The 14,753-nt window shown below is 45.1% G+C and overlaps 1 non-coding gene across 1 annotated transcript; it reads right to left on the bottom strand.

Moving 5' to 3' along the window:
* Positions 1-14,227: 14,227 nt before the first annotated feature.
* On the bottom strand, positions 14,228-14,384 carry LOC119059760 (U1 spliceosomal RNA). Its single transcript, XR_005084455.2, has one exon. It is a non-coding gene; the product is annotated as a U1 spliceosomal RNA (small nuclear RNA).
* Positions 14,385-14,753: the final 369 nt, after the last annotated feature.

Raw genomic sequence — 14,753 nt, 5'->3', positions numbered from 1 at the left:
ATAGACATTGCATTCCATATGCAAATTAATCCTGGGAACTCTATATACAGCTGACCCAGATATATGTGGTCTCAGATGCGCACATTTTAAGTTCATATCCAGTTGGAATTGTCTGAGCTTATTCCCAGCACAGGCATGTCTCCAACCCTAAGGTACTGCAGAATCTTGCATTTGAACCAAAAATTTGAAACAATGATAGCACAGCGATTTTAAAGATGAAGAAGTAGAATGTGTTACTTCAATTCCATCATTCTAGTAACCACTGTAGCTTCTATTATATTTACATTTTTAATATGTTTTATTGATTATGCCATTACAGTTGTCCCATTTCCCCCTTCATTCTCCTCCCCTCTGCACACCCCCTCCCCCATCCCCCCTTTAGTTTATGACTACGTGTCACAAGTTCTTTAGATTCTATATTTCCCATACTATTCTTGCCTCCTCCCCTATTTTCTACCTACCGTCTATGCTACTTATTCTCTGTACCTTCTCTCCTTTTCTTCTCCTCCCACTCCCCTGTTGCTAACCCTCCATGTGATCTCCATTTCTATGGTTCTGCTCCTGATCTAGCTATCCTCTTAGTTTGCTTTTGTTTTAGGTGTGGTTCTTCATAACTGTGAGTTTGCTGTCCTTTCACTGTTCATCTTTTTTAATCTTTTTCTTAGATAAGTCCCTTTAACATTTCATACAGTAAGGGCTTGGTGATGATGAACTCCTTGAATTTGACCTTATCTGAGGAGCACTTTATCTGCCCTTCCATTCTAAATGAAAGCTTTGCTGGATAGAGCAATCCCGGATGTAGCTCTTTGGATTTCATGACTTGGAATACTTCTTTCCAGCCCCTTCTTGCCTGTAAGGTCTCTTTTGAGAAATCTGCTGACAGTCTGATGGGAACTCCTTTGTAGGTGACTGTTCCCTTATCTCTTGCTGCTTCTAGAATTCTCTCCTTCATTTTAATCTTGGCTAATATAATTATGATGTACCTTGGTGTGTTCTTCCGTGGGTTCAACTTGTTTGGGACTCTCTGAGCTTCCTGGACTTCATGGAAGTCTATTTCCTTTGCCAGACTGGGGAAGTTCTCCTTTGTTATTTGTTCAAATAACTTTTCCACTTGTTGCTCTTTGTCTTCCCCTTCTGGTACCCCTATAATTCGGATGTTGGAACATTTAAAGATGTCCTGGAGGTTCCTGAGCCTCTTCTCATTTTTTTGAATTCTTGTTTCTTCATTGTTTTCTGTCTGGTCATTTCTTTCTTCCTTCTGGTCCACTCCATTGATTTCAGTTCCAGTTTCCTTCCCATCACTATTGTTTCCTTGCGCATTTTGCTGTATTTCACTTAGTGAAGCCTTCATTTGTTCCTTTAATTTGTGACTAAAATCAACCAGTTCTGTGAGCATGCTGATCACCAGTGCTTTGAACTGTGCATGTAATAGGTTGGCTATCTCTTGGTCGCTTAGAAGTATTGGCTCTGGAGCTTTGAGCTGTTCTTCTTGAGCCATAATGTTTTGGTCTGTTTGCACCTGTTACGTATGAGGGGTGGAGCCTTAGGTGTTCACCAGGGTGGGGCAACCCAGGTTGCTGGGTTGTGATGCTGTATGTGGGGGGCAGGGTCAGAGGGGGCAATGACATTTTTTCCACTTTCTCTTGGATTTCGGTCCCCTCTGCTGCTTCCCACAAGCAAATTGGGTCCTTCTGGTGCTAGTTCCCAGATATGTGGGATTGTGCACCCTCCAGAACCCTGTGGGTCTCTCCAGTGAACTCTCTGTGAGCCTGGGAGCCTCTCCTGGCACCTTGACCCCCAAAAGTTTTTCCAGTTGGTGCTTTTAGGCTTTATGTCCCAGCACTGAGGCCCTGGATTGTGCAGTCTGTCTCACTGTTTGTTCCTTTGCTTGGTTTATCTGCACTCGAATGTGTGACCGTGGTCAGCCAGCCACCTTGAACCCTCACTGGGTCTGCCCGTTGCCACCCCGCGCCTGGATTCTGCCAACCGCCACCTGCACCCCTGGGTCAGTCCCCGCTTTTCCCTGCATGACCCAGCTCACCAGCTGCTGACTCCACCCCTCTTACCAGTCTGGATGAATGGTTCGTTGTTGTCAGACTTCGGTACATTTTAATTGTCTCTCTGTTTTGGTTGTATTCTGGTTTTTAAATATTTGTTGTTCATCAACTTGGTTGTGCGAGGAGGCACAGCGTTTCCACCTACACCTCCATCTTGGCCAGAAGTCTATATTTACATTTTAACACAGTGAAACCGAGTACAAAATGCCATATCATGTGTCATGATGATTTGAGGAATTTTTTTTTCATCTAGAGGATGAAAAAAAAGGGTTGTTAGAAATAACACCCTGAATTAAATATGCAAAGTGCCAGAGTGAGTGGAATTGAGATTCCAGGTTTTGGAAACTACCTTAAAGATCACATAACCTCTCCCCTCATATTAGAGACAAAGAAAGGAAAGCTCAAAAGCGTGCTACAGTCAATGAGGATTTCACGAGTTGGGTTGAGGACAAGGGCTCCTTCCTCCTGGCTCCTGCCTGGCTCCCAACACTGGCTCCAGACCCCATGCCTGCTCTTCTTTAGCATACAGGCGATAACTCAGTAAGCCAAGTCCTCTGCCTGATGTCAGCTGGTGACTCGGTGATAAAGTAAGACTCGGGAACCAGACAGTGGAGGGCTTTGACCACTGGTCTCTGATTTCTTTTCTCAGCTAGGGACAAATTAATTCCAGACAACTAGTAACAGCCACCTGACTTTCAGATGGAAAGATGGGAGCACTTTAAAAAAAAAAGACATAGCTCAAATTGATATTAGAAATGAGTAAATATCAGTCAGAAAACCCACAGACAGAAAAATGCTGAAATACAACATTTGGGGAACAAGGCAACCATTTTAGGCATTGACTTCCACTGAGTCCTCCAATTTGGGGGTTATCTGGCGGTAGACAGTACATTGGGAACTTCAACTGCCTATTGAAACATTTATCTTATTTTTCCTATGTTCAAGGAGAAAGCAATAATTTTCAGAACAGCACCTTTGTGATGCAGTGGGCCATCATGTCGAGGAAAATTGCTACAGTGAGAACCAGGTGCAGAGAAGGTTTCCATGAAGCACTGTTGCTTGACTGCTGTGCCCACCAGTCCTGGGCTGCTCTCTCCTAGACGGGGGAGAAAGGTAGACACTATCTTGGTTAAATTTAGGCACCTCCCTGTAAACCTTTGTTACCAGCCCTTGAAATGTATCTTTGTTTCTCAGATCACAGCCCTGTCTTCAGGAACCATTCACATGTGAATTGTCAGGCATGGACACTACACACAACTACTGGGGTACTGTCTTTGCGCGGCTTCCTACCACAGTAGTTGGTTAGGTGTGCCCTGCTCACCACTAAGCTATAATTGACCTCTTACCACATGCTTGGAAGGATAGATGCATGGGTGGGTAAAAAGATGGATGGTAGGTAGGAGGATAGGTGGAAGGGTAGATGGGTGAACAGTTGAGTGAGTAGGTAGATAAGTGATGGATGAGTAGATCAACAGGTAAATGGATGAACAGATGGATGGGTGTGTGGAAGAGCAGATGGGTGGATGGACTAATGGGTCGATATGCAGGAGTCTCTACCATCCTTTCTTTATACAGTTACTCCACAGTGAAGGATTCCCAAAGACATCCTGCTTCACACGAGAGATAGGTGCATGACCAAAGCTGTATTTAGGTTGGGTAGAAAGCTGTATTTAGGTTGGGTAGAAGCACTTGGGGTGCCTTGGGGTGGATTTTAGAGCCCTGAAAGGCAGGAATCATACTTTTTCCATCTATGTGCTTTAGTAATCATTTTATTCTGTGCCACATAGTGGATGCTGAATATTTGTTGATAAAAAGGAGTGAATGGTTTTAAAAACACAAGGAAGTTTCTTCCTGACCCTGAAACTTAGCCCCCTCATTTTAAATTTTTGTGCTTATATTCCAACATTAGAATTTCATTCCCTCATAAAACAGTTATGTACCCAGAAAGTATCCAGCTATGATGCAAAATATTCCTGGATGTTAAATGTATTAAACCCTTTCCATCTGTTGTTTCTTTAGCAGGAATTAGCTGTCCACATTGCTGTCTCTCTTGATTCCTTGCTGATGAGGTTGGACATGGGGCAGGCGCAGATGTTCCTGGGACTCGGCTGAAGTCAGAAAGGGCCCCCGTACAGCAGGACGCCCCAGGGCTCTGAGGAGGGGCCCAAAGAGTCCTCTGTCTCCTGATCTTGGCAGCTGGCCCCTGGCCACTCTGCCTTCTCAGCAGCCCCTTCTCCTGTCATGACAGGAATCCCTCACTTTATGCCACAGGTTTTTGTCAACTGAGCAGGGCACTGATGTGGGGAAAGAAATGAAGGAAAAAAAGGAAAAGTGAGAGTGACAAAGCAAACATGAGAAGAAGGGAGACACAGGACTATAAAGAGTGAAGAGAGAAAAAAGAGGAAGGGGGGCTGGACATGGGCAGGGGGCAGGTTGTGTTTGCACCACAATGCCTCCAGCAATAGTGTCCCCATCATCGCGCCTGAACAGGTGTGCAGAGATTCCATCTATTCATTAAACAACGTGAAAATGGAACACGTTTCTATTGGCCTCATCGGAAATCTTGGCAGATGCTGTCAGGAGGTGCACGCTGCTTTCTGAGATGTGATTTTCAATGTGCTTTGTGATTGGGGGTGAGAAAAAGAGGAAAAGGGCATGGATTGTGCTTTTTAAAAAAAATCATTTTGAAAATTTTCTCTCCAGGTGGATTTTGCCTTAGACCACATGGAGCTGCTCCGAAGAGCCATATGAGCATGAGCTGTGGCCGGGGCCTGCCAGTAGTCTTTGGGCCACATTAACGGCCATGCCAAGGGCTCATTTCTTTGAAATAGCCCACTGTGTCCCGTCATGAGGGCATGCCCTTCGTGGCCCGCACCCTGCCCTTACTCCGACATTGTTCATAACTTCTATTCCCCTCTATTCCACTTCTGCTGTGACCTCGGTGTCCCTGTCTCCCACTCAGACATCTGAAGTGTGTGACTGAAGCAAAGAGCGTTTTGTTCCCAGCGGAACAAGGCTCAGAGAGAGCGGCAGTGCCAGAGACAGGGGCAGACACCGTTAGGCCCTGAACTGAAGCTGAGCAGTGTGCAGGATCCCCACGACAAACACCACCTTTCCCCGGGAAGGCAGCCAAGGCCTGGAGCCCTGCGTAGGAAGTCCCCCGTGAGAGGCCCTTCCTGAGCACCACAGAAAATGGTTCTTTTCATAGGCTCCGAGTCCCCTTCCTTTCTAGTCATAAAGGCCCACATCACATCCCCTGTCCTGGCCCTCTGCACTCAGTTCCATGCCAAGTGCCCCAACCCAAGAGCCTTGTGGCTGCTGCATCATTCTGCTTCCCCTCCACACTCAGCAGTCTTCCCCCAGCCCTCAGAAACCTCCTGCTTTCTGAAGCTCCCTCCATCCGGGACTCAGTGCCTCACCTGTGGAGCTATTCAATGTCATGACCTAACATCTCCAGAGGCTCCTCTGGTTTGAACAGAAATGATTTGTTGACTTTGCCAGATTAGCAAGGGGAGCAAATTCCACAGATGCCTCTGTCCCTAAGTCTCAAAGTTCAGCCCTCTAGTTTGATAGCAGGAGTGTCGTAGTGAAGGGAGGCAGCCTAAGGCTGCATAGAACTACAGAATGGGCGCTCTTTATGGAGCAATGACTGGCTGGCAGGCAGCTGCCTAAGCCTCTCTTATGGACTTATGTATTTAATCCTGTCAACAGCCCTCTGTAGTAGATGCTATTACTAACCTCATTTTACAGAGAAGAAAATGGAAGCCCAGAGATGGTAAGTAACTTGCAAGGCCCCAGGGTAGGAAGAGGTGTGCCTGGGAGTTGCCTGTCCTGGCGTGCCCCAAGGGTAGCCGGAGACTTGGATTTCTCTGGCATGGCTTGGTGGGTTACTTCACGCCAGCCATGCTCATCTTTTTTTCAACTCTCCACTTCCCAATCAGAAAAAGTATGGTAATGGGGTGATTTCCTGGGATACTTTCATAAGGTGATGCTGAGATTTCCCCCCCCCCCCAATTATAAATGTACTCAGAAAAATCTCCAAATTTTCTGGACTAGGGAAGAGGGATGAAGTAGGTGGTACAGTTGGTATTCAGTGACCCCTAAAGTATCCATCTGTACAAAGTATCCCTCTGTCCAGGGCAGGTCTTTGGGTTTCCAGGGCAGAGTTCTCAGGTGGCTACAAAGAGTGAAATCGGAAAAGTTGGTGTTTGTGCTGCCTGTCACTACCAGAACCAATAAGTAGAGACAAGGATCAAATCGTTATGGGTGCTTTACTCAGATGCCAGTGATCTGAGAAAACAGTGGGTTGTGTACCCTCAAAAACCATCTTAACATCTCATCTCAAGCCAACCTTTTATATAAGGAGAAGAAAAGTTTAGGTATGGGTTTTGGGGAAAATGTTAATCAGATAAGAGTTGCAGTCTCTGGCAATTTTCTGGGCCTTTCTTTATCTGTGGATCAACAGACAGTTCTTTATCTGAGTCACTGACGTTCCTACCCTGGAACATAGTGGCTCAGATAGAGCCCCTGGAGCACAAAGATTGAATTGCTTGTGATTGACTTCCTGGAGTCAAGTACGTCATGCATTCCGGTTCCTGAGTTCCCCTATCATTCCCCCAGGTGGTTTTCAATTACCTTATTTGTATAAGATAAATTTAGTTAAAGAAATACAAACTAAAACCACATAAAAGCAGATAAGATTATTTAAAAATCACTTTGCTATTGAATAAACAGGCCTTCAGCATACTAGAAACTGTCCTGCAGGCAATTTGATGTGACTAATGGCATAAGATACATTAGTGGTGGTGTTGCAATTCATCTAAAATAGTGTTTAGTATAGTTGACAAAAGTTTCACATTTCCCAGCTCAGGCTACATTAGCATGTTTTTGTTGTCGTTTGTTTTTTGTTTTTGTTTTAGAGAAGGGAAGGGAGGGAGAAAGAGAGGGAGAGAAACATCAATGTGTGGTTGCCTCTCCCACACCCCCTACCGGGAACCTGGCCTGCAACCCAGGCATGTGCCCTGACTGGAAATCAAACTGGCAACCCTTTGGTTCACAGGCCAGCACTCAATTCACTGAGCCACATCAGCCAGGGCTGACATTAGTGTTTTTTAAAGAAAACATTTCCCTGTTTTCTAGAATTACCATAGGTCCCCAATTATCTTTCCAGAGAAATACAAATGCCTACAAGACATGAAATAAAAGTTTGTTTGACATAGGTTCCTCAGAAAAGCAGTGCTGACTCTCAACCTGATATTCCAGGTCCTGCCATTTAAAAGCAAACAACAGTTGAGAGTCTTGGTCAACCAGAATGCAATCAAAAGAGTCTTTAATTCCAAAACTGAATACCAGAGATTGTCCCCAGGTATACTGTTCTGTACAATGTAATTTATGACCCTTAAGTCTTGTATGGGGAATGGCAGAGCTGAATTAGTCCATATTTCTGAATCTTCTGAATTATTGAGTGTATTCTTTCTTTTTTATTGTTGTTCAATTACAGTTGTCCCAATTTTTCCCCTGTTCCTCTCCCCTGTCCTGCCCACACCCACTGCTCCCTCAGTTCCCACCCTGTCGTCCTTGTTCATGGGTCCTTTATACATGTTTCTCAACTAAACCCTTCTCTTTTTCCCTCGTTTTCTCTCTTCCCCCTCTCTTCTGATCACTATCAGTTTGTTCATTTCCATGTCTCTGGTTCTATTGTGCTCATTTGTTTGTTTTGTTCATTAGATTCCACTTATAGGTGAGATCATATGGTATTTGTCTTTCACTGCCTGGCTTATTTCCCTCAACATAATGCTCTCCAGTGTCATCCATGCTGTGGTGAAGGGTAGGAGCTCCTTCTTTCTCTCTGCTGCAAAGAATTCCACTGTGTAAATGTACCACAGTTTTTTGATCCACTCATTTACTGATGGGCACCTAGGCTGTTTCCAGCACTTGGCTATTGTCAATAATGCTGCTATGAACATTGGGGTGCATAGGTTCTTTTTGAATGGTGATTCAGGTTTCTTAGGGAATAATCCCAGCAGTGGGATCACTGGATCAAAAAAAGGCAGTTCTATCTTTAGTTTTTTGAGGAAATTGCATACAGCTCTCTACAGTGGCTGCACCGATCTGCACTCCTACCAAGTGTGCTAGGGTTCCCTTTTCTCCACTTCCTCTCCAACACTTGCTTATTGATTTGTTAATGGTGACTATTCTGACTGGTGTGAAGTGGTATCTCATTGTGGTTTTAGTTTGCATCTCTCTGATGGCTAGTGATGCTGAGCATTCTCTCATATGTCCATGTGTCCTCTGTATGTCCTCTTTGGAGAAGTGTCTATACACATCCTTTGTTGGGTGTATTCTTTCTAGGGTCTCCTTTTGCAAGGGATACTGCCCCTTATTGGGAGTCCCTTCCCCTGGTTTGAAGTCAACTTTAGCCAGGGAGGCTCACTTAGCCCTCCCTGGCCTTCCAGCAGCCCATACAATGGGGTTTCCTGGATTCTCAATTTCTTCTGGCCAGGGACACTTTTCTCCTTCTCACAGTTTCAAAACGAACTGCTGGGCATGCTCTGGAGGAACATGTAGGTGGAGCTGTTCTTCTGGAGAGAAAATGATTTTCAATTCCCAGTCAGGGCACATGTGTGTGTTGTGGGCCAGGTCCCCAGTTGGGGGCATGCAAGAGGCAACTTATCAATATATCTCTTACACATCGATGTTTCTTTCCCTCTCCCTCTCCCTGTCTTCCTCTCTGTCTGAATAAGTTTTTTAAAAAATCCCTCCCCAGAAGAAGAAAACTGTATTTCCCATAGCACAATCTAAGGGCTTCGGAAAAAATTGGTTTTCAGGGCTTCCAGAAATTCTAGTTACAGTTCAGTTAAAGGTCTATTGATCATGGAATATGTCACTCTGGTATCGATCAAAGAGGACTACAATTTTTGTGCACTGTTAGTTTTACCCGAATTCACAGCCTCTCACCCGCTTTTTCCCTCGCTTGGGGCGTTCATTGTTTCAGTGCCCTTTTCCCCTCCACTGTGACTGCCCTGCCTCTCCTCCACTGAGTTTGGTTCCCTGATGGATGCAGGATGGAAAGACCAGTTCAGGCTCACCTCCTTCAGCTCCTGCAGCTGAGTTAGAAGGAGGATCCCCCAGGGCTGGAGGGGCAACGGGAACCCTGGCCGTGCTCACGGCAGCCCTCCTGATATTCTCGATCTTCTGAGCTGCTCTCTGCCGCAGGCTTCCCTTTTCTCTGGACCATTTTTCCCATTTCCCTGATCTTTGACATGACAACTCTAAGTGCCATGTAGTACAGTAGTTTAAAGACTTGATCAGCAGCCAGCATTCTCCTGAGTCCAGATTATACTTAAGCGAAGCAGCATAACGAAACCCTCCCCCACATTTTCTTAGGTTCATAAGCATGAGTCGACCAGTCAGCCATCTTCGCTCTGTAGGATTATGTACTGGAATGGAGGGTCCCCCTCCCCATTCTACCAAACAGAGCTCTGTAATATTAACATAAACCAGACGGCACCTTAATTCCTGTCAAGCGTTCTGAGTCATAACCTAGGACTTCATTTCTGAACCAGAAAAAGCAATGATTCATTTGAAAGTGAAGGTGACGAGGAGGCCAAGAATTGGAGTAGAGTCCCAGAGTGAAACCCCTTGGCAGCTCCTAGGCGATCTCCAGTCTGGCTGTTACCACGCAGCAAGTGGGGTCTCCTGGCCCACTGTCGTCACCCTCTGCAGGCAAATTCTGGAGAAAAAGGTTTGGTGATAAAGGAAAGAGGTGTTTACTCAAAAATTACACAATTTTGGAATAACAGATTTCTACATGCATTAGTCACTTATGCCTATCAATTACCGCTAAAATCTTTAACTCTTTAGTTACAATTTTAATCACTTAAACCTGTCAATTAAGGCCAAACTCTTTAAAACCTGTGTTCTCCTATCATTCCCACTGTTAGTTTTAATTATCTTATTTTTATAGAGTTAGTTTATAAACTAAAACAACAGAAGATACAAAAGCTCCCCAATTTTGAAAGAATAGCCAGCTTCTGCCTCAAAGACTGTCCCCTGTAGAACACCCAAGGAAAAATAACCCTGCCACCCCCTGCCAGGCCAGCCCGATCCCAGGCTATGCCTGGAGTTCCTTCCCATCCAATGTACTGTCCATTGGGAAATGCAGGCAGCTGCGGCACAATCACCCAGGCACCCTGGAGGAAGAAGAGGGAGCAAAAGAGCCAGCAAGCCCGAGAGCCCTTCTTTTATTTCAAATCTTCTAGCCCATCATTCCATGCTGGAGGCATTCAGCTTCTCAGCCAATCCCATCTTAGACCATTTACCATTGCTCCAGGCAACCTCCTCCTACGGGCCCTTCCTACTCCTCCCCAGTGATGTGATCAGATCTGTCTACAGCACAAGCAGCCAGTAGGACTCCCTGCCAAATACCCAGACTTACTGGAGAGTACTGGAAGTGTCCTGATGTTGCCAGGAAATGAGATTGGAAAAGTCAGCATCCATGCTGCCTGTCACTACCAGAACCAGTAAGTAGAGACAAGAATTGAATCTTTATGGGCGCTTTATTCATTGCCAGTGAACTGAGAAGATGGCAGGTTATGTACCCTCAAGAACTGTATTAACTTCTCATCTCAAGCTGACCTTTTTCACAGGGAGAAGAACAGAGTAGGTAAGGGGTTCCGGAAAATGTTAATCAGATAGGACTTGCAATCTGTGGCAATTTCCTAGTATTTCTTTATCTGTGGATGACTCACCTGGATCCCTTGCAGACCCCTGGGGCACAAGGGTTGAATTATTTATGGACCTCCTGGAGTCACGTAGGTTGGGCATTCCAATCCCTGGAATAACAGGGTTCCACTTGCTTTAATCACTGAAGCCTGTCAACTAGGACTGAAGCTAAAATCTTTAACTCTCGAGTTAACCCTATCAAGAGGGTTCGTCACTCGGTGACTTAGAGGACACATGGACCCTGCACATAGATCCTGCACACCTGGAGCCCCTGACATTTTTTAAAATATCAATAGTACTTTTTTGAAATTGAGGTACAATTGACGTAACATTATATTAGCTTCAGGTTTACAATGTAATGATATTTGTATATATGGCAAAATGACCACGACAATAAGTCCAGTGAATATCCATTACTATACATAGTTACAATTTTTTCTTCATGATGAGAACTTTTAAGATCCATTCTCCCAGCTACTTTCAAATATACAGTACAGTATTCATTATAGTCACCATGCCGTAATTACATTCTCATGACACTCATTTTATAACTGGAAATTTGTAGTTTTTGACCCCTTTCACTCATTACCCCGCCCTCACTCCTTGCCTCAGGCAACCACCAATCAGTTCTCTATGTCCATCAGCTTGGGTTTTGTATTTTTTAAAGATTTCATGTATAAGTTACATCTATTGTATTTATCTTTTTCTGTCTGACTTATTCTACTTAGCATAAGGCGTTCAACATCCATCCATGCTGTAACAAATAGCAATATTTCATTTTTTATGACTGAATAATGTTCCATTATATGTAATATTTCATATATAATGCATATATATTTTTGTGATATATATAAATGTGAAATATGAAGGTCTGTCCAGAAAAAGTCCAGCCATTGTTAATATAATGAGAACAGTTTGCGTGCAACATCAGTGTAACCTGGCAGCCAAGCAAAGTGGACTGGAATGTGCATGTGTGAACAATGACACCCCCACTGTACTAGTCAGTGGGGGTGGCAGACGATGCTGAATGAGCGTGTGTACTGTGTGGCCATCACACTGAAATGACTGAGCAAGTAGAGCAACAAATCTGCACCAAATTTTGCATTAAGCTTGAACAGTTCTCCGCAGAAACTATCTGGATGATTCAGAAGGCTGCAGCTGTGGGCAACTGGTGATTGGCAGCTTCACAACAAAAATGTGCCCACACAGTTCGTGCATCACATCTTGTGCAGAGTTTTTTGGCGAAACATCAAATCACCCAGGTGACTCAGCCCCTCTACAGCTCAAATTGGGCACCCTGTGACTTCTGGCTTTTCCCAAAACTAAAATCACCTTTGCGAGGGAAGAGATTTCAGACCATTGATGATATTCAGTGAAATACAACAGGGCAGCTGATGGCGATTGAAAGAACTATGTGAAGTCCCAAGGTGCCTACTTTGAAGGGGACTGAGGCATCATTGTCCTATGCACAATGTTTCAATAAATGTCTGTTTTTCATAGTACATGGCTGGATACCTTCTGGACAGAAAATATATATATCTCACATGTTCTTTACCCATTCACCTACTGGTGGACATTTGGGTGTTTCCATGTCTTGTATATTATAAATAATACTGCAATGAACCTGGTGGTACAGATATCTCTCTGAGTTAGCATTTTTATTTTCTTTGGATGAATCCCCAGGAATTCCTGGATTATATCTGAGCTCCTTATTGAAAGAGAGCTGCCCTGTGAGTGCATCCTCATTCGTAACAGGAGTGAAGGCGCTGACCAGTGCTAGTCACAGTTGAGCTCAGCAGTTGCTCCAGTCCAACTCTCTTGAGTAAGAGGGGAATTCGTGCTCTGATATGAGATGTGCGAATGAAGAAGGGGGTCTGTAATAAATCTGACAAGTCAGTGGCAGAGAGTAACTTTCCAGTGAGATCTGATCATAAATTCCTAACTGGGGAGGTCATGGTAGGCAGTCAAGACCCAGGCCCAGAACTTCTTCTGTGAAGGGTTTTTCTTTGCTTTCAGTAGCCCAGTCCCCTGTCCTAGTGCACCTAGGTTAACACACAGTGGAACTGTAGGAGTCACCTTTTTCCGACCCTTTCCAGGCATAATCACCTTCAAGGGAGCACTTGATCTTGTTAACTGTCTTGTACCTTGCTTTCTCCCACCTTCCTGTCATTTCCGTACCTCCCTCCTTAATGCCAAATGCGTAGAAGAAACTGCAAAACTAGCATTCTGCAGAGCAGCTGAGATCACGCTTTGCAGCGTGCCATCAGTTTGGCTCAAATAAACTCTTACGAAAATTCTCTACAGGTTTGGACATTCTTATATTAACAGATGGAGTCATAACTAGTATTTCAGACACCAGGGGCCAAATGATTAGTGATGTCATACTCCTCCGCCAGGAACCCCTGGTGACTGCCCACTGCCTGCAGGAGGAAGTCCACCTCCTTTAGCTGGGCTTCAAGGAGCTCCAGGAGCCTACTCTCACCTTTCCACCTTGGCCCTTGACTTCTTAGAAACTCATGAGTACCTGCTCTGCCAATTTTGACTGATTTGGCAGCATCTTAAGAATTAATCTTTATCTTTGGTGGAATATGCATTGTCGTATTTGGTTGATTCTAAGACGTACACTTTTCCTCATTTTAACATCTGTAGGGTAAGTGGAGGCAGTCTGGCTTCCTCACCCAGGTGTCTGGGTAACTAAGGGAAGCAGTGTTCTCATAGCCTTGGAAGGGCCTGATAACCAGTGTGCTCTTAGCCTTGGGACTGGGTCTGATAAAGTGTTCCCATAACACAAATGGGCTTGTATGCATAGGATTATGTTATGTTATGTAATGTTCTGCATTTTTTTCCTGGCTTTGTTCCCCTCTTGTACTTAAACAAGTAGGGGCTTCTCACTAGAGAGAGACACACAAGGGGACAGGTGCCATGATGAGTGCCACACTGGGGAACAAGGGCCCTGACATGTACCACACACAGACATGGAGATAGATATGCACCTTGCAGCGTGCATGGCCACCCACCCATGGATAAAGGCATGTCAGACATCCCAACGGCTCCATGAATATTATTCCATCTGTGCAGATACCATGGACATGCCCAGCCCTGAACGATCGCAACACAGCATCTTACTGATTTAACATTGATTTTACAACCGATGGCATGTCATTGTTTATTTGGCAGCAACTTTTTCCGTAATAGTGATTCCTGAATTAAGGGTGTGTCTTACAAGCAAAGGTGCCTCAGGTTTAATGAAGTATGCTAAGTAGCGTTTTCTGGATTTGAGTTCTAGAAGTTCAGCCAGAGGCTGGGAACCTGCGTGCCATTCTCTCTGAGCCTTTCCCTCCCAATCAGGCCTGGGCCTGGTGCAATGGGGGTGATCTCTAGAGGTCGGTAAGGTCCCCTAATTGTAACCATGTATAACCATGGCTGATATTTAAAATGTCCCCCGCCAAGGAAATCAAGAATTGCACTGCCTCACTACCACAGATTATTCAGTCGAGTGTCCCACCTTTGGGGAAATTGCAGGCATCAGCCCACCTGGAGTGCAATGGGGTGAGCCTCCCCCTGGGAAAACCACCCTCAGGATCTCCCCTGCGGGGTAAGTACTGATATTTCAAATGTTTAATGACCAGACCAATCCGAACAGAGGTCTGCTGAAAACAACTCGTCTGTCTGTCTGTCCCAGAGCAGACCTGAGCCCCGCCCTGGCTGTGTGGTGTGGCCAGCAAGTGGCAAAACGGGGATGCTAATGCAGTTCTGTCTGACCTCAAAGCTCGTGCCCTTTAACTTCCCCATCTGCCATCCTGGAGGGACACTGGCACCTCGAGCCCTGAAGGACTTGTCTCCCTCACTCTGTTATAAGTATCCTGAGGGCAGGGAGTGGGTGAGTCATTTTTTATTGGCCACCTCACGCCCCAGTCTACATGTCGACAGCTGGCTCTGGGACCACGGAGGAGCAGAGACCTGAGTTGTAGT

This window comes from Artibeus jamaicensis, unplaced genomic scaffold, assembly GCF_021234435.1.
Source record: "Artibeus jamaicensis isolate MK-2021 breed Jamaican fruit bat unplaced genomic scaffold, CSHL_Jam_final contig_484, whole genome shotgun sequence".
NCBI lineage: Eukaryota > Metazoa > Chordata > Mammalia > Chiroptera > Phyllostomidae > Artibeus > Artibeus jamaicensis.
The sequence above is the reverse complement of the archived record's forward strand: the minus strand, read 5'-3'. Positions and strand labels throughout refer to the sequence as shown.